Below are 24182 nucleotides of genomic sequence, written 5' to 3'. Positions count from 1 at the left end.
TCTATCAGACTTTCAGATGAACTGGGAAAAAATATCATGCATTAAAGGAGAGTAACTCATTTGAATCTGAGGACTTTTAATCACAGATGGTCTTTTGAGAGACATAGATTGTATTTCTCTTGGGGGAAACTTGAGCAATGCTTTTAAGAGCTCATTAGCAAGAATGCACTTGATGAGAAATGTCTTTCTGCCCATTTCAACTCCTCCACCTTCCTGATGAATAATATGGTATTTAATTATTTTTCCATTTCAATTTACTTACATACATTAGTAGATAGTTGAATAAATGCTGGTTCAATTCTTTTTCTCCCCCTTTCTTGACACTTGGTTTTTTCATAGCATGGCCTCTGCCATACATCACTATCAGGAAGACAAATTTCCACAGAATGATCGGTGTGATGGATAGACAGTAGAGGGGTTAAGGTATTTGCCTTGCATGTGGCCAACCCCAGTTCAATTTCTGGCATTTCAAAGGGTCCCCACGCTATGGTCAGGAGTCATCCCTGAGCACAGAGTCAGAAATAAACCCTCAGAACAACTGTATGGCCCGATAACATCTCTCTCTCTCTCTCTCTCTCTCTCTCTCTCTCTCTCTCTCTCTCTCTCTCTCTCTCTCACACACACACACACACACACACACACACTTCAAATAAACAAATGTGTTTGAGTTATTGCTCTGAAACTTGCAAATAATCCCAGTAAACTAAAGACATAAATGGCCTGGAATTTTTCCATTCATAGTTTCTGGAACTGAAGCCAAACCCAGAAAGATAGCTGATTATAGATGAAGAAGATGATAAGGACAGAGCTACCATCAAATGTTCTGCCAATGTCACATTGTGGTCACCTTTTCAATGGTCCTATGAGTATAGGACTCATTTGACAAATGAGAAAATGTCTTCCTCAGAAGGTTAATTAATTTACCCCCAACTAATTAAGATACCTAATTACGGAACTGATACATTTCAGAATCTTATTGTAAATCCATAGTGGGGGCTCAAAATTTGTTTGATTGGTACCACACAATCATATCGGTGACATTCTCTGAGTAGGAATTCAGTAATATGGGACTTATGCAGATGAATATATTCAGAAAGCAGTGGACACAGTGTCTAAAAGAAAAACAAAAACAAGGGAGAGGGGAGTGGGAAAGAGAGAAAGAAGGCAAGGGGAGGGTGAGAGGGAAACATTGATGGCAGGAAAAGTGCCCTGGTGAAGAATACTATATGACTAATAAATAAAGTAATTGTTTTGTTTTTGTTTTTGATTTTTTGGGGGCCACACCCAACAGTGCTCAGGGATTACTCCTGGCTCTACACTCAGAAATTGCTCCTGGCAGGTTGCTTGGGGATCGGAGCTGAGTCAACCAGGTTCAAGGCAACAAACACCCTACCCATTGTGCTATGGCTCCTGCCCATAAAGAATTTTTTTTAATTAAAAGAATGCAGTGGATAATAGCAGACATTACTGAGTAACTAGTTGTATTTTATGTTGCAACTGGTAGATCTATACAAGTGCTGCATATAGGTGGGAATGACAGGTACTGTACAGCTATGTGGTATGTAAGGTATATAATGTGTAGTGAGCAATTCAAGTCTATTGGTAGTATGAGATAATATCCTACTGCAGGGATGCTGGGACTACATCCTAGTGTTGATCACCAGAAACTTAATCTTTTTTATATAAACCTTTATTTAAGCACCATGATTACAAGCATATTCATAGTTAGGTTTCAGTCATAAACAGAATACCCCCCCTTCACCAGTGCAACATTCCGACCACCCCAGCCTGCCTGTATCACAATAGGCATTCTACCTCTCTCATTCTTTAACATTATCATGCTAGTTGTTAGTGTAGTTATTTTCCTAACAGCATTCACCACTCTTTTTGGTGAGCTTCAAATTGTGAGCCATTCCTTCTGGCCCTCCCATCCCTTAATTCTATTGTCTCTGGGCCTTATTACAGTGATGTCTTTTTTTTCTTAAAACCCATAGATGAGTAATACTATTCTCTCTCTGACTTATTTAACTCAGCATAATAGATTCCATGTACATCCATGTATAGGAAAACTTCATCTTTCCTGACAGCTGCATAATATTCCATTGTGTATATGTACCACAGTTTCTTTAGCCATTCCTTTGTCGAAGGGCATCTTGGTTGTTTCCAGAGTCTGGCTATTGTAAATAGCACGGCAATGAATATAGGTGTGAGGAAGAGATTTTTGTATTGTATTTTTAGTGTTCCTGGGGTATATCCCTAGGGGTAGAATAGCTGAATCAAATTAGAGCTCAATTTCCAGTTTTTTTTGAGGACTCTCCATATTGTTTTCCATAAAGGCTGGACTAGACGGCATTCCCACCAGAAGTGAATGAGTTTCTTTCTCTCCACATCCCTGCCAGCACTGATTGTTCTTGTTCTTTGTGATATGTGCCAGTCTCTGTGGTGTGAAATGGTACCTCACTGTGGTTTTGATTTGCATCTCCCTGATGATTAGTGATGTGGAGCATTTTTTCGTGTGTCTTTTGGCCATTTGTATGTCTTCTTTGAGGAAATGTCTGTTTATTTCTTCTTCCCATTTTCTGATGGGATTAGATTTTTTTTCTTATTAAATCCTGTCAGTACCTTGTATATTTTTGATATTAGTCCCTGGTCTGATGGGTATTGAATGAATAGAAATTTAGTCTTTATCTTTTTTTCTCTTTTTGTTAAGCCTACAGCATCTGGTATTCCCAGGCAGTCTCCCATCCAAGTACTAACCAGGCCCGACCCTGCTTAGCTTTCAAGATCAGACGAGATCGGGCGCTTTCAGGGTAGTATAGCCATAGATGAAACTTAGTCTTTAATAAAATCTTCTGTCTTCACTTATGTCCCAGATCCTGTGTCCCACATAGGTCAATGTTGCCCACACAAGCTGATGGATGGGAGGAGGAAGTCAAACAAGCACTAATCAAATGAAGACAAAATGGAGCATTCTGTTAGAAAATAGAGACAAAAATATTATGGGAATTGAAGCTGAGGGTGAGAGGCTATTGCATGAAAGGATCATGGGGGAGAAGAGCTACCTGCAATAGACCATGAAAGTGCTTGGATCGGGACAGTTTCAAGGATTATGGAGTATGTCTCATTACTTATCGCATTTGTAATCTCAGCCAAATTTATTGGAATTTTATTTTGTTGGTCTTTGATTTTGGCAATGCTCTGGGGTTACTCCTGGTTCTGCACTGACACTCCTGGAAGGCTCAGAGGACTGGGATGTCAGGGGTCAATTCTGGTTTGGTTGCTTGCAAGGCAAGTGTCCTCTCTGCTGCGCTATCACTCTGACTGCAGGAATTTTATTTTGATCGTCAAATAAATGTATTTTGGTGCTCTAAGCAAACCATTTCTTTTGTAATCAGAAATGGTCCATATCAGGCAAGAGGCCAGCCTATCCCACGCCACTTCTTGTGGCAGCCTTTATGCATTTTTTCTTTATTTAAACATCTTGATTACAAATATGATTGTGATTAGGTTTCAGTCATAAAAAGAACACCCCCCTTCACCAGTGCAACATTCCCACCACGAATGTCCCAAATCTCCCTCCATCCCACCCCACCCCCACCTGTACTCTACACAGGCTTTCCAGTTCCCTTATTCATTCACATGTTTATGGTAGTTCTCAGTGTAGTTATTTCTATAACTGCATTCACCAGTCTTTGTTGTGAACTTCATGAAGTGAGCTGGAAGTTCCAGCCCTCCTCTCATTGTCTCTGAGGATTGTTGCAAAAATGACTCTATGAATTTCTAACTGAATGTTCACCTGTTCCCCAGATGCCCCAGAAAGTAGCAGGCAAGAGGAGGCACATCCAAGGCCGCAACAGCTTTGCTTAGCAAGAAGTCCACTTTATTTTTATCTTTGTATATGTTCCTCAGTGACAGATTTCACAGTATTTGCATGTGCATTTCTCTCTGTCTTACTTAGATGATGGGCCTAACTATGTCTCATGCTCATCAATGAAGGGGCCACATCCCTTCCAGGACACAATGCAGCCTTGATTGATTTCTCAACCCCTGGGCTGCTATTTACTTCTGGTGAGGATAGCAAAGTGGGAATAAAAGTTATGATCGCTTTGGTCAGTGAATTTAGGTGACTCCTAAAGAAGTTTACATTCTGAAACAGATTTCTATGCCGCCAGCTGTGATGCTTCCAGGAGGCTGTTGATGAGTGCCTCAGGAAGCAGGGAACTCTTGTAGCTGGTCACCTGTTCTATTCCAGGGCTGGTGTTCCAATCACAAAAGCTTATTTCTGGGAGTGAGGGTCACTGTCATGGGCAAACTGGTTTTCATGTAAATACTCTCTTATATAAATAAATTAATCAAAGAACCATGGTTTATAGTTACTGATAGTTGAGTTTTAAACCTATAAAATTTCAATACAATCCCACGACCAGTATCAACTCCTATCACCATTGCTCCCATACTCAGTCATCTCCTTCTCTCTAACAATCTCCCCTCAGCATAGATCTCATGTTTTCAGTATTGTTGAGTCTGTACGTTGGATGTACTGCTCCACCACCACCACCCCCATTCCCACAAGTCCAGACCACCATTTCTCCATTATTTTCCTTTCTCGTCTTCTTTTTTCCTGCCTTGGTTTCTTTTCTTCTGTGACTTCTTCCTCCCTAGGCTCTGGGGTCAAGAGTCATCTAGGCATCTCCCTTGACTACATTACATTTCCTCATCCAGTTATTCTCTATATCTCAGAGAAGGGAAATCATCCTGTGTTTGTCTTTCTTCTTCTAGTTCACTCCATGAGTGAATGTTCTTTAGAAAAACCTGGTGATCTTTCATATATTAAAATTACTATTGAGGAACTAGAGTGATAGCACAGTAAGTAGGACATTTGCCTTGAACATAGTTAAACTAGGTTTGTTCCCAGTCATCCCATAGGGTCCTCAGAGTATATGAAGTGAAGCTGTCAACTTCTCCTTCCTTTCTCCCTCTCTGCTACAATCAAAAACTTGCTCCCACCAGTTCACGTGCTGCTGGCATGGTAGCCTCTCTAGGAATTTAATCTCTGGCAGATTTCTTCACATATGGAAGCCGGGCCAAACCCTCATCACTTCAAAGCCAATCATTTACCAGGTCACCCTGAGAGGAGGGCTGGAACTTCCAGCTCACTTCATGAAGCTCACCACAAAGAGTGGTGAGTGCAGTTATAGAAATAACTACACTGAGAATTACCACAATCTTGTGAGTGAATGAATGAGGGAACTGGAAAGCCTGTGTAGAGTACAGGTGAGGGTGGGGTGGGATGGAGGGAGATTTGGGACATTGGTGGTGGAAATGTTGCACTGGTGAAGGGGGGTGTTCTTTACATGACTGAAACCTAATCACAATCATATTTGTAATCAAGATGTTTAAATAAAGAAAAAAGGGACCAGTGAGAGGTGCTAGGGGTAAGGTGTCTGCCTTGCAAGCACTAGCCAAGGAAGGACTACGGTTCGAACCCCCAGCTTCCCATATGGTCCCCCCAAGCCAGGGGCAATTTCTGAGCACTTAGCAAGGAGTAACCCCTGAGCATCAAAACGGGTGTGGCCCAAAAAAACCAAAAAGAAAAAGAAAGAAAAATAAGTAAATAAAAATAAAATAAATCAGGTCAGCTATATGCAAGGCAAATGCCCTACTCACTAGTGGTATTGATCCAGCTTCCAACTCACAATCATTATTATTGAGACATTTCTTTCTGTTATCATCACATTTGACCTACACCCCTAAATGCCCCCATTAGATTAGATAGTTGCAATATCATTGTAACAGATGGAAATTCTGTGTCTTGGACAAGGCTTGAAATATATTCAAAAGGGGTCTGGCAATTTGACAGTTTTGTGGCCTCTGGATGAATCTCATCTCTCCCTTTTCCAAGCTTTGCAGTGGAGCTTGAGTCCTTTCACTTCCCCAGTTCTTAGCACCTGTCGAACATCAGAGGCTCTACAGAACTGAGGGTGAGTGAGTGTATGAAGCTAACCTCTGCTATGGGGCCCTTTGCTCTGACTCCCCTCCCATGCCAAGTTCATTCTTGCTCCCTAATGCCAGCCTTCCTGACGTTCCTCCTCCTCCTCCTCCTCCTTCCCCTCCTCACCAAATTGCTTCCATTCCTTCTCTGCTAACTAGACCACTTCCACAGGGCTTGTTTCCAAACACATTTTCTCTCCTGCTCCCTGCATCAGCTGCCGCCTGCCTTCAAGACACGACTCATGTGATTTTTCAGTAAATGCCACATGTACATAATGTTGGTGCTTATTTCCCTGTGAACCTCTCTGAGTCATACATATCCCCTTCTCAGTGAGTTTTCAGGTATTTGAGACAGAGACCCTAGTGGAACCTACCGTCACCCTTTCCCTTAGCAGGGTCATACATGTTATAAGATATCCCCAAATATTTTCTGGGAAAAAATGCATGACAGGAGTTGGAGTAATAGCATAGAAAGTGAGTGCTTTCCTTTAACACAATCAATCCATGTTTAGTCTCTGATATCCCATATGGTTCCCTGAGCCCATTGAGTGTGGCCCAAAAACAAACAAATAAAACTCAAAACATGACATAATAGGTTTTTTTTTGTTTTTGTTTTTTTGTTTTTGGGTCACACCCGGCAGCACTCAGGGTTTCCTCTATGCGCAGAAATTGCTCATGGCAGGCTTGGGGGACCATATGTGATGCCGGGATTCGAACCACTGACCTTCTGCATGCAAGGCAAACACCTTACCTCCATGCTATCTCTCCAGCCCAGATATTTTTAATTACTGCCTTTTATTAGGTCTTTAATAGAGGATCACTGTGAAAAAAAGTTCTCTCCAGATATTTTTATATTTAAAATAGATTAAATGACGTTTGGGAAAATAAGTCCTGTGTCCAAGTCATAGCTTCCATTTGTACTTACTGGCTTTTGTAAATTAAAATAATCATTTTCCCCCTCCAGGTAGCAAAGGAAGGAGCTCAGGGGATTAGAGAGAGCATTACAGCACAGGGAGAGATTTATAGACACATGATTTCATTCTTGGATGTTGTTTCAACTGTTACCCGAATAACTTAGTTAATTCAGTCCAAGCCCCTCTGCATCCATGGCAGTCCTAAGGGAAATTGAGTTGCTAATATCAACTCAGATAATAAATGGTGCTTTTTATCTTCTGCCACGTTTGGAGAAGCCCGGGGATGTTTGTTATGAAACAATGTGCAGGAAGGACCATTTAGACACGGGAAATTCATTTGGCACTGATTATATTCCTGCTACGTGTCAGCACGTATTGGGGATTGTTTGCTCTGAGGTTGTTCTCACTCATCCACCTGAGTTTGATGCTGGCCATTGGCTGACGTGTGACTTATGAGGCACACTCCAAATCTAGTGCCAGAACCTCAGGCAGTCTCAGAAATGAGCCTGTGGAATTTGTCCTTGCAGTACCTTTGATTGAAGGCCTGGTCTGCTCTGGCCATGGGGGCATTCGGCACAGTTGCAGGAGAGAATGGATCTGGACATGTTCCAGGCAACATGGGGTGGTCTCAGTCAGCTGAGATCAAGGAGGTTTTATAACTAATAAACATGCCTTGCATGCCGCCAACCTGTGTTCCATCCCCGCATCCCATATTTCCTCCCCACCCCCCCTGAGGTGCCAGGAGTGATTCCTGAGTGCAGAATCAAAAGTAATCAAAACCTAAAACCAGCCAGACTGACTTTTTCCCCACACGCTCCTCAGCCTCACCATCTATTGATGGAATCACCCTATGGATCAGGCACTTAGAGAAACTTTTTGTTTTCTTTGCTTTGGGAAGCATGTGGAAACACCATGTCAGAGCTCAGGGTCACTCCTGGCAATATTCAAAGAATCACGTGGTACCAGGGATCAAACCCAAGCCTGCTATTGGCAAAGCCTGTACTCTGGCTCATTAAGCTGACTCTGGGGCCACTTCCTATAACCTTTCTTTAGCCCTCTGACAAAGGCATCATCACTCTGTCTCATCCATTTATGTTTACAGAGATTGATAAATGTCCTTAGGCTACACTGTACAGATGTACTTAGCACACCCAAGCCCCCAACTCACACTGTCCTGGGGCTCTTTGCTGTGTGTTTCCCACTGATCTTCCTTGGTGTGGACCCAGCCATGGAATGTGGAGCAATGCCATTGCTGTGCTGTGCTACCATCAGTCAGGGTCATGCACATTCCCAGGCAGAAATGTGATTAGAAGTATTGCCAGGGACAGGACCCCATATAAAAAAGTACCCCACAGACATCCTCAAATACCCTTTAGTACTGATTGGTCACATGAATTCTGTACATACAGTGATCACATGAAGTGTCTTATTAAATCCACAGACTGATCAGCCTATAAGGCGCAGCCCATTTCTATTGAGTGGCTTTAACCTAGAAGACTTATTTTTATTTAGAGAGCAGTACTGAGATGAAGGCAGAGACTGTGCTATGGATGGAGAGAGCCACATGGGAGGCAGAGACTGTGCTATGGATGGGGGTCTCACAGCTTTGCAAAACCTGATTGTTGGAGAGCCTTTCCATAGTTCGCCGTCAGAGCTCCAAGTCATTGGAAGCTGGCGACAGAGCAATAGTACAGTGGGGAGGGTGTTTGCACTTTATGCAGTCAACCTGGGTTTGATCCTCCCAAAGGGACCCCTGAGCACCATCAGGAGTAGTTCGAGTGCCGCCCCGGGAGTGATGCCTGAGCATCATCAGATGTATTCAAAAAGGAAGAAAAAGGAAGTATAACGTAAGGTTAATTTTCTCAGATCTGAAACCTCTGTGACTCCAAGCATGGGCTCTGTGTTTTCTAAATTAGTTCTATTGTCTCCTGCTACGTATCTGGGCAAAAGCCTTTTCATCTCCTGGTTTTAACATCAGTGCCATCATGTCCAGGCAAAAACTTTCGACTTGAGTGGGAATCCATGCACTGCAGATGATTTCAGATCATAATTCTAGCCAAATTAGGATAAATGTTTTACCAAGTTCTCTAGATCAGTCACTGTTCCAGGAAAAGTTTCATATTCAAGTAATAGGTATTTCAAACTAAAATGAGTCTTTTGAACTTTATTGAGTTTATAATGTGTTAGCAATATATTTTACTAGCAGTCGCAAACCCCACGGGAATTTTTGAGTCTGTTTCAATGTATCTCATTCCTCTAATATTTCCCTGTAGTTCACATGCCGACAGATATTACTAACCATACATACATAGAATTCATTTCACAAAGTTGAGTTAATTCTAAAGAGACCCAGCAAAGCCCGATTATCGATATGCAAGCGTGTTGTTTCTGAGATCTGGGGTCACCTCTAACTTCACAGTGAATCTTTGTATTAAAACCTTTGATAAAGATCCTATAGAATGCTGCTCTTGAGATAATCCTAGTTATGGTGAATGCATTCTAAAGCATCCATTTACCTATTTACATTCATTAGCACCCCTTTGGAAAAGGATTTAATCATCTTGGCAAAGTTGTCTACAGTACCTTTCCTTATGGGCAAACCTCTGCCTCAAGTTGAATAATGTGTTGTCTGCTTTTTAATGCTTTCTGTGGAACTGTAGCCCACAAGGGGTCCCTATGTGGAGCCCTTTTCCTTAACTTGATCCTTTCTGTCTGGTTCTGTGAGCGAGGCTGGATTTTCATCATTCTCCATCTGCCAAGAAAAGTTTGGCTCTTGGCTCTGGACTGTGTGGCTTTTTGGTAACATAAACAGATGCAACATGAATAAGAGAATATCTTGCTGATGACACTGTGTTGATTTCTAGCCAGATCCCCTTGCTTTCCATCATGAATGCAGCTCCAGGAGATCTGGGTGTGTGTCTGACCGTCCTCCTGAGGTTAAGGAGGCCAGAACAAGGGTGGAATGGGAAGGAGGTTTTGGAGCAAGAACACCTCAAGGACTTGCAATATCCAGCAATCTCTATTTTTGATTTTGTTTGTTTGTTTTTCACTTTGGGCAGTCACACACCCAGCAAGTTCAGGACTGACTTCACCTCTGCACTCAGTATCACTCCTGACAGTGCTCAGGATACCATTTGGGATCTCAGAATTGAACCCAGATTGGCCATGTTCAAGGCAAGTGCCCTCCTCGCTATATTATCACTCTGGCCCTGGGCAGCTGTTTTAATTCCTTGGCTGAGTTTTCAATGAGGTGGTTTCCAAGGGACTCTCAGTTAACTGCGTCTATGTCATTTTGATGCTTTGCTGCCCATCTCTGTTCTCAGTTCTTTCATCCTGATCTGTGGCTGCCTTCCCTAGGAAGCAGGGCAATGAAATTGAACTCTGCAGCTGTCTTTTCTCTCCTAATCTTCTAGAATAGTAGTCATGCAGAAAAAGAACTTCAGCATGCCTACAGATCTGGGAAGCATTGGTCTCCAATTTTCCCTGAATTTGCATTAAAAATTTTTTATTATAGTTAAGATAATATGTTTTCAATGCTGTTTATATTGATGATCCTGGTACACATGGTTACCTCTCTTGACTACCACCAAAACGCCCAAGCCCCCATTTTTCCTAATCTATCTGCATTTTTTTAAATTTTGTTTACTTTATAGTTTGGGGGTCACACCTCGCAGCACCCAGTCTTTAATCCTTACTTTGAGCTCAGAAATTATTTCTGGCTTTGCACTCAGAAATTACTCCTGGCAGGCTCAGGGGACCTTATGGAATGCCAGGGATCAAACCCGTGTCGGCCACATGCAAAGCAAATGATCTACCCACTGGTGCTATCCCTCTGGCCCTATCAGCCTGCATTTTTCAATTCTTCTTTCTCACTCTTTAGCTCTTTGCTAGAAGAACTTGCAAGAAGCAAGACCTGTTCTAGACATAGTCCTTGAGATGAGAGAGAGACATTGGAAAAGAGGCAGGTGCAGTGTGAGCATAGGATGGCCCCATGCACTGACTCTGCATACAGGAAACCAAAGTGGCAGCAGTCCTGGCCTTTGCAACTGAGCATGAGCATGGTAAATTGATTTCATCGCCAAGTGCACCCATCAGAGCTGACAGTTATTTCAACTCATGTCTTGAAATTCGTCATGCTTCCAACAATTATATATTGGAATGCTTTTTAAAAAGGCTAGTAAAAGAAAAAGAGCTAGGAGCTTATCATTGGGCATGACATCCAAGCGTGGTTCAATTCACAATATGGTCTCAGTTTCACTCATTAAATTTACAATGTCCAGGTAAGTCTCAGACAAATGCTACATTTAGCTGAGTTAATGTGGAGTATGGTTCATTGAGAGAGCAGAGAAAAGTCTGAAGTGTAATCTGGAATTGGTAGATAAGGGGAGAGGCTCATCCTTTATACAAGGAACTGGAGGCATGAAATCGATGAAAGGGGGTGACTGGCAGTTGACTAGACTTAGGGCCACAGAAGAGAGGTGATTTTGACTAATCCAGAAGAATCCACGTTTCAACTCAAGATGGGTCAAGAACAGGTGCTCAATTTCAAGAGAAAGAAATATCAGGAATCACTGGAGCTTAGAGGCAGACCAATCCTCTTGAAATGTCAGAGAAAGCTTGGAAGAAGAAAGGTCTTGACTAGTTATCTGGCTGTAGGGCCACCTAATTATGTCAAATAAGTAGCACCAAATGACTTTGGGGACTTTACATCTGTGCTCATGTCAGTCACCGGTGAAATATGAGGTCTGTTCCGTGTGCCGAATCCACAGCACCATCCAGTGTAAGCATGAGTCCATACTCACAGAAATAAGGCTTCAAACAAAAATGCTACCAGTCAAGAGGGACTATGTTTGCCTTTTGTTTGTTTTAGAATATTTTATGAGTCATAATATAGGCTGTTAGGAGCTAGAAGATAGCTCCAGGGTCATCACTGGGAGAAGTTTTGTTGAAATATTACAAATTCAAAGCTGGGTTTTTATAAAATTCTAGTTTCCAGTATCTTCCAAAACTACTGTTAATGGCTATGAAAGTATCAGCCATTTAATCCTGGCCAAGCCAGGTATTTTTAAATTTTATTTAAAAAAAAAAACAAAAAAACAATCGGTCTGGGGCCGGAGCAGTGGCGCTAGAGGTAAGGTGTCTGCCTTGCAAGCGCTAGCCTAGGACGAACCGCCATTCGATTCCCCTGCGTTCCATATGGTCCCCCAAGCCAGGAGCAATTTCTGAGTGCATAGCCAGGAGTAACCCCTGAGCATCATTGAGTGTGGCCCAAAAAAACCAAGCCAAAACAAAAAATTGGTCTTAATGACACATCTGGCTATATGCAATGCTCTGTGCCAAAACATAATCTTTGTAACCATTATCACCAGAAACAATTCAAAGATATGTGTCCTGTTGGTGTGGTTAGGGGGGGATATGTATTGAATACCAAATCATCAAATTATTGTCTTGGTCTGGCTTTGAGAAGTCACCTGGCATCACACCACATAGGGTCCCCCAAACACCACCAGGAGTGATCCCTGAAGCACAGAGACAGGAGTAAGTTTTGAACATAGCCAGGTATGGCCCCCAAATCAAAATAATTTTTAAATGCTTTAAATTAAATATTAAAAACATTACCTGTTTTGGTCAAGATAAATGGGCCACATCATTTAAAGCCATTTGCTATATAGTTTTAAGGACACTGGTAAAGCAGATCTATCAACTTTCATGGCAACCTCATGCTTTGGTTTCTCTTTCGAGTGGTTCCCTCTCAAATCTTGTTCATAATGGTGAATAGCAATATTTTCTTTGTTGGTGCCCATCACTCAGCCTTCCATTTTCCCCTTAGAATGAAAAAGAAAAGTGTATTTTCCTCACTGAAAATTGATATTTAATTCTTCAGTAAAAAGCCCTTTAAAAATTTGTTAGACATACCAGGTGGGTAACATTACCAAAATTCTTTCAGTAAACAATAAAACCAGCATATTCCCAAGTGTCCAACCATCTCAGTGCTACATGCCAGCTTTTCTCTCTAAACTCTGCTGGGTATAAATACCACACCTCTGATCCTCTCATATCAAGGGTGCCCCAGGTCACTTGAGGGAGTGCCCGAGAGTGCTGAAGGGTGGGCACAGACTGCATGTGTCCTTGATGGCCCCTGGCTATGTGTAACTCATTCCTGGCAGAATCAGAGGTGCTTTTTTCTTTGTTTTTGTTTTAGGGCCACACCTAGTGGTACTTAGGGGTTACTCCTGGCTCTGCACTCAGGAATCACTCCTTGCACGTTCAGGGGGGCTATATAGGATGCCAGGGATGAAATCCAGGCCAGCCACATGATCCGCCTCCCAGAAGCGCTTTTATGTGTGCAAATGCCAAGCAGTGCCAACTGCAGGGCAACACACATGCCAAAAGGGTTTGTGTGGTGGGGCCAAGAGATAGCACAGTGGGTAGGGCATTTGCCTTGCATGCAACCAACCCTGGTTTTATCCCTAGCATCCTATATGGTGCACAGAGCAGAGCCGGGAGGAACCCCTGAGCACTCTGGATATGGTACAAAAAAAATTACAAAAAAAAATAAAAAGGTCTATAATGAGCCAGAGGTTCCCTAATCCCCCTGCCCAGTCATGCCCTGTTAGGATAATTGGCCCCAAATGATTTCTGTGATTTGTCTTTTCCTGCTTCTGTCTCTAGTCAGGAAGTTGTGGCAACATTGTCATGAATGGCCAGATCAGAGGATAATATTAGAATGTGGATTGAAGGGAGCGGAGGGCTCAGATGTGGGACAGAAAGTGCACACTGCACGGTGCAGCCCCTCAACCATGAACCCCTACTGGGCCTTTTTTGTCTTCCTGGTGAGGGCTGCCCACATGCACCCCAACGCCTATAGCTCCTCCTCAGCTCTGGGCGCTGAGCCTGCAGCCAGAGAGGCAGCCCCTCCTCCAGGAGCTGCTTTTAGGGACGTGTGGCACGAAGCTGGCCCGGCTTCCCGGTTTGTGTTTGCTGACTGTCTGCTTTGCTCAGAGCTGCTGGGAGGCGGCGCGTTCCATGGACAGATGGCAGCTGGGAAGGTGGCATTTGGGAGGATTATTCACTTTCTATAATCGCCATGATCCTCCCCTGTGGATCTCCCCTGTGGGTGGACATCATGCCTCTGGACACTCCTTCCTGGCAGACTCGCTCCTTTTTTGGTAACGAGGTGCTCTGGGCTCCCTGCTCCAGGAAGTCTGCCTACCTGGATGCCAAGACATGGAAACAGCAACCAGAGAAGTTGAGCAGATTCGAGGTCACATCTGCAATGAGTCTGAGTGGGAGAGAGTATTCCTGGAATAAGTGGATCACTCAGCTTTACTTTGGGGTGCTTAGGGCTTACTCCTGTCTCTGTGCTCAGGGGAGCTTGTGGGATGCCAGGGATCAAACTCGGCTCAGCTGTATACAAGGCAAGCGCCCTCCCACAGGATCAACACACCCACCCTTGCCTCTGGCATTTCTGAGCACATTCCCACAGGAAGTAGTGGCTCCTCACTATCCTATTGTAGTGGCCCCTCACTATCTTATCAACTACTACAGAGCATGTGCTAGAGCCTTAGCTAAAAGCCCCCCAGCCTTGTCAATGCTGTGACCCCTCAAAGTACGATGAGGCCCCCTTTCTCTTGAACCAAAGGCTTAGGAAGAGAAGGCTTGGGAGCAGGAGGAGTCCAAGGACGGACTACAGAGCAGCAGTTGCCCAAGGCACCCCACTAAGGAGTAGGTCAGGCAAGATGAAGAAGGGCAACCCTCCCATGCCCCCCCCCCCCCAGGCAATGCAGTGAGCAGGAAAGGTAGCTTACAGTTTCCTCAAGAATCCCAGAAAGCCCTGAAGATATGTTTATTTCCTCAATGGGTGGATTCCCTGGACTCTTGCTTCAGAGTAAGTTTGACTGTGGTTGACCTTGCACAGCATTCAAAGGAGCCAGGCTGTTGGACCACTATCACCAATGATACTGAGAATAATGACAAAGACTTTGCGTCTGACACCTTGTGGAGTTTAGGGAGAGAAAAGGTACTCAAATGAGGGGTGAAAAGCCAAAGGCTCTGAGCAAACCAAAGGAACTTCTGTGTTGCCCTATAAGGACCTTAAAAGAGCTATAACAGCAGGGAGGGTATTTGCCTTGCATGTGGCTGACCCAGGTTCGATCCCTGGCATTCCATATGGCCTACCCATGAGTAATTTAAGTAATCTAAGTGCAGAGCCAGAAGTAACCCCAGAGCATTGCCAGGGATACCCAAAACAAAAACAAAGCAACAACAAAAATCTGTAGATGGCTTGTTGGTTTTTTTATTCTGGATCAGTTCTGGGGCTGATTTGCAGTAAAACAAACCTTAGAGTCTTGAATCATCAAAGCAGGACACAGAATGGACCCGCTAAGCTTCTGGATGTGAACAAGCAAGCCTGTTGACTGGATCAGGACTGGGGCCAGGCCAGGAGAGACCCATATACCGAGTTAATGAAGGCAGATCTTACTTCCTCCTCCTCTACCTCCTCCTCCTGGTTGGCCTCCTTGCTCCCTGATCACTCCCTGGTTGCTGGGATTCCTAACCCCACTGAAATGAGCTGGATGAATTGGGGAGCAAGGCACAGCAGCTGCCTCTGTCATTCCAGGTGCAGATATGGGGAGTGTCCTGCTAACATTTCAGAGGCCCATCCCTTTCCTCATGCTTCTGGCAGACAGGACCCAATAGAGGCTACCTGGGAGGGATGTGGGGTTTACAGAGCTGCTCTCCCCAGTGGCTGAGCTCAGAAGTGAGGGGGAGTGAGGCAGACACTGGACTGCCCTGTGCATCCTTCAAAGCTCACCTAGTCTCACTCCCCGCTGGGCCCTCAGGTCTGCAATCCTGGAATCAATTCCCAGAAGGCACATCCTGTCTTTTGTACCTGGGTCATGCAGTCGAATCTTCTCTTTGGGCCTATCAACAGAGCCAGCAAGGTCAACCTAGGGAGTTCTCTGGCCTCAGCTTAGGAGAAGCAGAGATGCACCCTTACTGTCTCCCATGGTGTCTGTCTCACTAATCTGAGTCACTTTCTTCTGCTTATCCCAAACCTGGGCAGTCTATGTCTGGAGCCATAGCACAGCACATGACCCACCCGATTCAGTCCCTGGCATCTCATGGTCCCCTTTGCACTTCAATGAGTAATTCCTGAACACAGAGCCAGGAATAACCCCTGAGCACCAGTGGGTGTGACCCGTAAACCAAATCAAAGCAGTCTGCTTCCTCTCTCTTCTTTGCAGGAGGGTCACAGATGCACATGGAGTACACCAGAGATGGCACACACTGTCTTGCATGTATGGCAAGCTGGCAGGGAATGGGGGTGGGAGGAGGGAACCATAATCTAGGGTCCCCCTTGGAGCCTCCTAAGGCCAGAGATTAAGGCAAGAAACTGAGAGGGTCTTCAACTTTTGGGAGAGGGAAGGGAGATGGTTTGTTTGTTTATTTATTTATCTATTTATTTATCACTTCACAGATGGAAATAAAAATTGAAAACCTAGTTGGTTTTAGTCAGTTTTATGTGCTTTAAAAAGGGCATGTGGTAATGCAGTTACTCCTTGGTAATTTTTTATCCATCTTCCAAGATCAGGGCCTCGCTGTTGACAACCTTTACTTGACATTTTCTCAGGAACCAACAGTGTCATTTATAGCTGGCATGGTTTCCAAAACAAAACAAAAAAAAAATGAAGCTAATACATTATAGGTAATTAATGGTGAAAATGAGGACCATGAGAGAAAGGCGGATTTCCAGGGATTTTTTTTAACCTGAAGGTTAAATGAAAATATTGACTTGTAAAGACGTTGGCGCTCTGTGGTAACAGCAGGAGAATGTTCTCTCGAAGGAGGGCTCTAAAAGAATCCTCCCTCGCACCTGGGTATTCTCGATTACCAAGTGGGTCTTTGTGCTGTTGACACAAAAAGGGGAGTGCCAAGCTCTGAGGCAACCTCACTAGGATGGGCAGGAATTCTCTCTCCCACTGGCAACAGGAGTGCCCTACAGCAGAATTCACCCCAGGAATGCAGGGGTCTCCATGCTGGTTCAGCCAGAGCCTCTTGTGTGATACATCCTGGGAGAAGCGAGGATGCCTGATGAGCCTCAGGAGTGGTCCCAGGTCCAGGCAAGAGCATGGCAGATGCTTAGAAAGGGCACAGTCTGGAGTAAAAAAAAAAACCAGATTTTTCTTGCCAATGGGGATAGAATTTCCATAGGCTTGTGTTTCCCACAGTTTCATTAGCTCTCACTGGAGCAGGACCTGAGGTCAGGCAGCTTCGCACAGGGTTTAGAGTTCTGCAGCTCTCCCCCTCCTTGGGTGAGGAGGCCATGGGACAGAATTTCTGTGAAGCTCCTGAGACTCACCCCTCCTGGGGACAGGGGGCTGACATCACCTGCTTTCCCTAGGCCAGTTCCAGACTGGCAAAGGCATAGAAAATGTTTTTCCTCTTCAGGATTTTTTTTTTTGTAGTTAGGTTTTTCTTATTTTTTTTTTATATTTTATTTAAACACCTTGATTACATACATGATTGTGTTTGGATTTCAGTCATGTAAAGAACACCACCCATCACCAGTGCAACATTCCCATCACCAATGTCCCAAATCTCCCTCCTCCCCACCCGACTCCCACCTGTACTCTAGACAGGCTTTCCATTTCCCTCATACATTCTCATTATTAGGACAGTTCAAAATGTAGTTATTTCTCTAACTAAACTCATCATTCTTTGTGGTAAGCTTCCTGAGGTGAGCTGGAACTTCCAGCTCTTTTCTCTTTTGTGTCTGAAAATTATTATTGCAAGAATGTCTTTCATTTTTCTTAAAACCCATAGATGAGTGAGACCATTCTGCATTTCTCTCTCTCTCTCTCTCTCTCTCTCTCTCTCTCTCTCTGACTTATTTCACTCAGCATAATAGATTATGTGTACATCCATGTATAGGAAAATTTTATGACTTTATCTCTCTTGACAGCTGCATAATATTTCATTGTGTATATGTACCACAGTTTCTTTAGCCATTCGTCTGTTGAAGGGCATCTTGATTGTTTCCAGAGTCTTGCTATGATAAATAGTGCTGCAATTAATATAGGTGTAAGGAGGGGGGGGTTTGTATTGTATTTTTGTGTTCCTAGGGTATATTCCTAGGAGTGGTATAGCTGGATCATATGGGAGCTCAATTTCCAGTTTTTGGAGGAATCTCCATATCACTTTCCATAAAGGTTGAACTAGACGGCATTCCCACCAGCAGTGGATAAGAGTTCCTTTCTCTCCACATCCCCGCCAACACTGTTTATTCTCATTCTTTGTGATGTGTGCCATTCTCTGGGGTGTGAGGTGGTACCTCATAGTTGTTTTGATTTGCATCTCCCTGATGATTAGTGATGTGGAACATTTTTTCATGTGTCTTTTGGCCATGTGTATTTCTTCTTTGTCAAAGTGTCTGTCCATTTCTTCTCCCCATTTTTTGATGGGATTCGATGTTTTTTTCTTGTAAATTTCTGTCAGTGCTTTGTATAGTTTGGAGATTAGCCCCTTATCTGATGGGTATTGGGTGAGTAGTTTCTCCCACTCAGTGGGTGGCTCTTGTATCCTGGGCGCTATTTTCTTTGAGGTGCAGAAGCTTCTCAGCTTAATATATTCCCATCTGTTAATCTCTGCTTTCACTTGCTTGGAGAGTGCAGTTTCCTCCTTGAAGATGCCTTTAGTCTCAATGTCCTGGAGTGTTTTGCCTATGTGTTGTTCTATATATCTTATGGTTTTGGGTCTGATATCGAGGTCTTTAATCCATTTGGATTTTACCTTCGTACATGATGTTAGCTGGAAGTCTAAGTTCAATTTTTTGCAAGTGGCTAGCCAGTTGTGCCAACACCACTTTTGAAGAGGCTTTCTTTGCTGCATTTAGGATTTCTTGCTCCTTTATCAAAAATTTGGTGATTGTATGTCTGGGGAACATTTTCTGAGTATTCAAGCCTATTGCACTGATCTGAGGGCCTGTCCTTATTCCAATACCATGCTGTTTCGATAACTATTGCTTTGTAGTAGAGTTTCAAGTTGGGGAAAGTAATTCCTCCCATATTCTTTTTCCCAATGATTGCTTTAGCTATTCGAGGGTGTTTATTGTCCCAAACGCATTTCAAAAGTGCCTGATCCACTTCTTTGAAGAATGTCATGGGTATCTTTAGAGGGATGGCATTAAGGATTTTAAGCCCCACCGCCTCTCTGACAGTGAGTATCTCTGTGTTGTGGAGGGGGCTGATGTTTACTAAGGTGTTGTTTATTAGGCCTTCCTGAACCCTAGACACTGCTTGCCTTGGTGATTCGTGTTTCTCTGCATCTCTCAGAAGCTCTCCCAGACCTGTTTGTTTCAGAGAACTTGATTGAGCTGGAACTGCCCGTGGGTCCCTCTGCCCCTTACAGCTTTGCATCCACCATCTGAATCCATGTGCTTTCCCCACCTAAGTCCATCCAGCCTCCCCATCTGAGTCTTTCTGCCTATCCCCTTTGAGTTTGTCCCCCTCCTCCCTCTAAATCCATCTACCACTCCCATCTGAATCCATCCACTTTCCCCAACTGAGTCCATCAGATTCCCCATCATAGCAGCCCCACATGCCCAGGCCTTGCTTACTGTACTTTGCTCATGAGCATCTGCTCTCGCTGGGTTCCCCACACACTCAGCCTCATTTGTGTGTATCTTGCCATCAGACCCGCCCAGCCCTCTGCATCTTCCAGGCTTCGTGCCCCAGATCCCTACTGTGGTTGCCCCGCATATCTTTTTTTTGCATGGTGAGACTGCGATTACCTATGTACCTGCATGGGTCTGTGTGTCTCCTCTGGGACTCCTAGAGTATGTTTTTTGTTGTTGTTGTTTTGTTTTTTGGGGGGGTCACACCTGGCAGTGCTCAGGGGTTATTCCTGGCTCTACATTTAGAAATCGCTCCTGGCAGGCTCAGGGGACCATATGGAGTGCCGGGATTTGAACCACTGTCCTTCTGCATGCAAGGTACCTCCATGCTTTCTCTCCGGCCCCAATCCTAGAGTATGAAGATACTGCTGGTGTTCAAAACTTGCTAAGTATTCTCTCACCCCAGACCCTGTGGAGAATAAAAACTTGCACACTCCAGCAAGCACCGCAGCACATACTCTGAGACAGATGAATGAAGAGACATGGGGAGGCAGGAGCTCAGACAGCCTTCTGGGCTTACATACACTGACCTGGGTACTTCTTTCCTTTTCTGGAGACCTGCTTTGTGCAGAATCATGACCCTGGTATGGATCAGCAAGTTGAAGCCTACATGTAACCCTAAGAAAGTGAGAAATGGTGCACCCTGGTATAAGTGCACAGTGTGCCACACCAGGTTTTCCCAAAAACGCTCTTCCATTATTCAGATGATGCTGCCAGATCAGCTTTCAATTTGACTCTTACTCAAAGTCCACCCTCTGTGATGGATTTGGAGCCAGTCAAACCATGTACATTGGGGTATGGAGTGATAAAACAATGGATTGGCATGTGGCTAACCCATGACATACTCAGGTTCGAACCCCATCATCTCATATGGTCCCCCGAGCCTTCCAGGAGCGATTTCTGAGTGCAGAGCCAGGAATAACCTCTAAGCACTGCCAGTTGTGGCCCCAAAACCATACAAAAAAAAAAAACAAACATGTACACTGAAGCACTTGGGGACCATTATCTGAGCTTGAGGACCAACCATGACACCAGTCAAAGTGGACCTATCACCTTTGCAGGAGGGAAAATCGCACCTGGATGTAAGGAAATGTTCTTGCTGTTCCCAATTTCTATTTCTGTCTTCTATATTGTGATGAGTGGGATACGGCCCCCTAAACATAAAGCAGCCTTTTTTTTTTTTTTATAATTTCTTTCTTTAAGCACCATGGCTACAAACACATTTGTAAGTGGGTTCCAGCCATAAAATGCACACCCACCCTTGAAGCAATTTTTTAACAGAGGCTGAAGTCTATGTAATTTTCAGTTCTCAGAGGTAAGAGTGATGCTGCAGGGAAAGCATGATTTTAGATCTGCAAACAAACAGTGCTGCTCTGAGAAATCAGCCTCGTTAGTGCTGACAATGCCCAGGCATGGACGGATGCTTTTCACTGCAAATGTCTGTGTGCTAAATCACCCACAGGTAAATCTGGGGAGTGGGGCATCACCAGTTCTCAACCTTCACCTACCCTACTCCCAGCAGCTGTCTCACCTTTTCTGGGCTCTTGACAGCTGACATTACCTTGTGTCCAAAAGATCCTCTGATTCCCCAAGGTGTCACTACTTGAGGCAGATCTCATTGACAACAACTCCAGTTTCCTGTTCTCAGAGTTTCCTTTATCTGATACTGAAAAAATAACCAAGTATCTCAAATTTGTTTTTCTTTTTCTTTTTTTTTTCAAATTTGTTTTTCATAATGACTAACATTAACAATTCCGGCATATTTTAAGTGCAATACTTTAAGAGAAATAACTATTTGTGGTTGACTTTTGACTTTAAAGATCTGTGATAGAAAATATTAATACCTCCTTCACTACCACCACCACACACACACACACAATCCCCGTAGACTTATTCTGTATGCACACAAACCCTCTCTGCTGGCGTGTGTGAGTGTGTGTGTGTGTGTGTGTGTGTGTGTTCATTTTTAGGCAGAGAGTAATTTAACTGTTATGTGACACTTAAGTTGACTCTCATTTCGTATCTTGTTTAATAGCATAAATTTTAATAAATGGCATCCTGGCTCATACTGTTGACTTTACAGAAACAGAAGCATCACCTTCTGATGAAAAATTGGTACTGAATGAATCATTCATAATTTTCTGGATAATCATTTACACCTGGGTGCATTTTATGGTTTTTGAACAGAATGTAATCAAGCTTGATGACCTTTAAGTATTCTTTTAAATGAGTTGGTTTTTTTTTTTTCTTTTTCATTGTGGTCTCTGCTCAGCATTGATGTGGTATTGCATATGGCTTCCAACATAGAAATAGCTAGGTATAGAAGATGTGAGTTAATTTCATCCTATTATGAGGACATGGTAAACAATTATCTACAAATTCTGGGGGATTTTATGAACATTAACTCTAAGCCTATCATAATATGTCTCAGATACTCTCACCCATGAAATCAGTTAGTCAGATCTCAAGATTCGTTTATCTTCAGAGCATATTCATAAGTGTCTGATTCTCCATTTCAAGATGCTTGTGAACCAGGTGGGAGAAACATGTGTGTAAAAACAAGTTTCATGTCTTACTCTAAAGAATTTTAGAAGGGATACTGTTCGGTCCAATAAGAAAAAAGCAAACTAAATTTCTGGCTATTATTTTCAATTGTTTTCAAGTGAGAATATTAAAAAGTAGTATTAAAAATAGTGTTCTATGGGGGCAGGAGAGATAGCGCAGTGGTGGCGGGCATTTGCCTTGCACGTGGCTGACCCAGACTGACCTGGATCGATCCGGGCACCCCATATGGTCCCCCAAGCCAGGAGCGATTTCTGAGTGCATAGCCCCTGAGCGTCACTGGGTGTGGCCCAAAACAACAACAACAACAACAACCAAGTGTCCTATGGGGCCAGAACAATAGCACAGCTAGTAGGGCATTTTGCCTTGAACATGGTTGACTTGGGTTCAGTTCCTGGCATCCCAAATGGTATCCCGAGCCTGCCAAAAGTGATTTCTCTTCAGAGCCAGGAGTAACACCTCAAAGCTTCTGGGTGTGGCCCCCCCCAAAATATATATATATATATATTGTTCTAAGTTTCTAGACATAAATATACTGTAAAGTTTCTGTTTCATGGACCAATCTCTCAAAAAACAATTAAACTGTGATGTCATTTTCCACTGAAGCATTATGGCCTGTAAGAATGTCACTGAAATATTTAGCATAAAGATTGGTTTCTGAATGGGTTTTGAATGTTAAGTGCTATTTGATAGATACAAATATCATTCATATTTTTACATCTTTCCAACACATGGAAATATGTTTTGAGTTAATACAATATGTTTGGGGAGCATTGAATAACTGACAAACTGTCTGGATTAAAAGTCAGAAAAATCAGCTTATATTTATGGGTCTTTGGCAATGTTTTGACTAGCATCTTTGGGTTGAACTTGAATGCCTCATTTTTCTCTCTGTTACTGAACTTTCTGCTTCTAGTTCCCTCAAAAAAGAGATTGTGGAATTCAAAGCAGGTAACACAATTCTGTTAAGCTTAGGCAAGTCAAACTCAGAGCTGTGCAATCAGGTAAAATGTAAGACAACTTAGTGCCCACCAATATGGTACACTGAGAAACAAATGTTTAGCTTGGTGTCAGAATCTCTGGAATGATTTCCTGCCCTTCCTTTTCTCAAACAGGAATTTCCTCCACCTTTTCCAAAAGTTGTGAAACCATAGAAAAAGGGGAAAGACGAGCAGAGCAAACAGCACATTTCTTTAGTTCACTGTTTCTAGAGCTGGATGCATTTGTCTACATTCTCACACATCTGTCTCCTCACTCCAGTACATCTTACACTCAACAGAAACATGAGAGCTGGCATCTAGGTGTGACTGTAAGCATCAGTGTGCATGTGTTTATTTGGGGGTTGATTTATGGATTAACTACAGATCTCATACCCCTTTTCTTGGACTATTTCAGCACAAAACATTCAAGGATAATGGCAAATACTGCCCATCCTGCCATGGTTCTTTGAAATTTCACCCCGATTTCATCAGGAACACTTGATAATATTGTCACATTTTATCTTCCTGTTCTATGTTTGGGCAAGGATCATGCTTAGTGGTTATCTTGTCATTTCAGGCATTCTTAGGTTTCTCAACTCTAATATAAAATGCCTGACCCCTTTATTATTATTATTTTAAAGGAGATCTTTTACAGCTTCTTAGGTTTTTGAAGACCTCAGACCAACTCCTTATAGGACTATACCACACTCTTGATTTCTCCAAAAGCTTCCCATGTTGCATGAAATGTAGTGGCAGGAGGTATCAAGTACCTCACAGTGGCTGAAGCAGAGGTTCCCTTTTCCTGTGATGCTTGGGTATCTTCTAACATATCTCACCAATATATATATATATATATATATATATATATATATATATATATATATATATATATATACATATACATATATATATGCACACACACATATTTTTGAAGCTTCCTCCATCAGTGAGCAGTATTCAATGTATATATATATATAGATCACATCTTTGTCCACTCAACTGTTCTTGGGCTCTTGGGTTGTTTCCAGATCTTGCTTATTGTTAATAGCACTGAAATGA

At 43.2% G+C, this 24182-nt stretch overlaps 1 protein-coding gene and 1 pseudogene across 1 annotated transcript in view; one reads left to right on the top strand and one right to left on the bottom strand.

Annotated features, from left to right (window-relative positions):
* The window catches only part of PRKN (parkin RBR E3 ubiquitin protein ligase), a 1108857-nt gene that overhangs the window by 508367 nt on the left and 576308 nt on the right, over nt 1–24182 (top strand). The window lies entirely within an intron of this gene.
* LOC125996611 (uncharacterized) lies at nt 2709–2827 on the bottom strand (annotated as a pseudogene).

Source organism: Suncus etruscus, chromosome 18 (genome assembly GCF_024139225.1).
Source record: "Suncus etruscus isolate mSunEtr1 chromosome 18, mSunEtr1.pri.cur, whole genome shotgun sequence".
In the NCBI taxonomy this organism is placed as follows: Eukaryota; Metazoa; Chordata; class Mammalia; order Eulipotyphla; family Soricidae; genus Suncus; species Suncus etruscus.
Note: the sequence above shows the minus strand (reverse complement) of the source record. Positions and strands in the feature narration are given on the sequence as shown.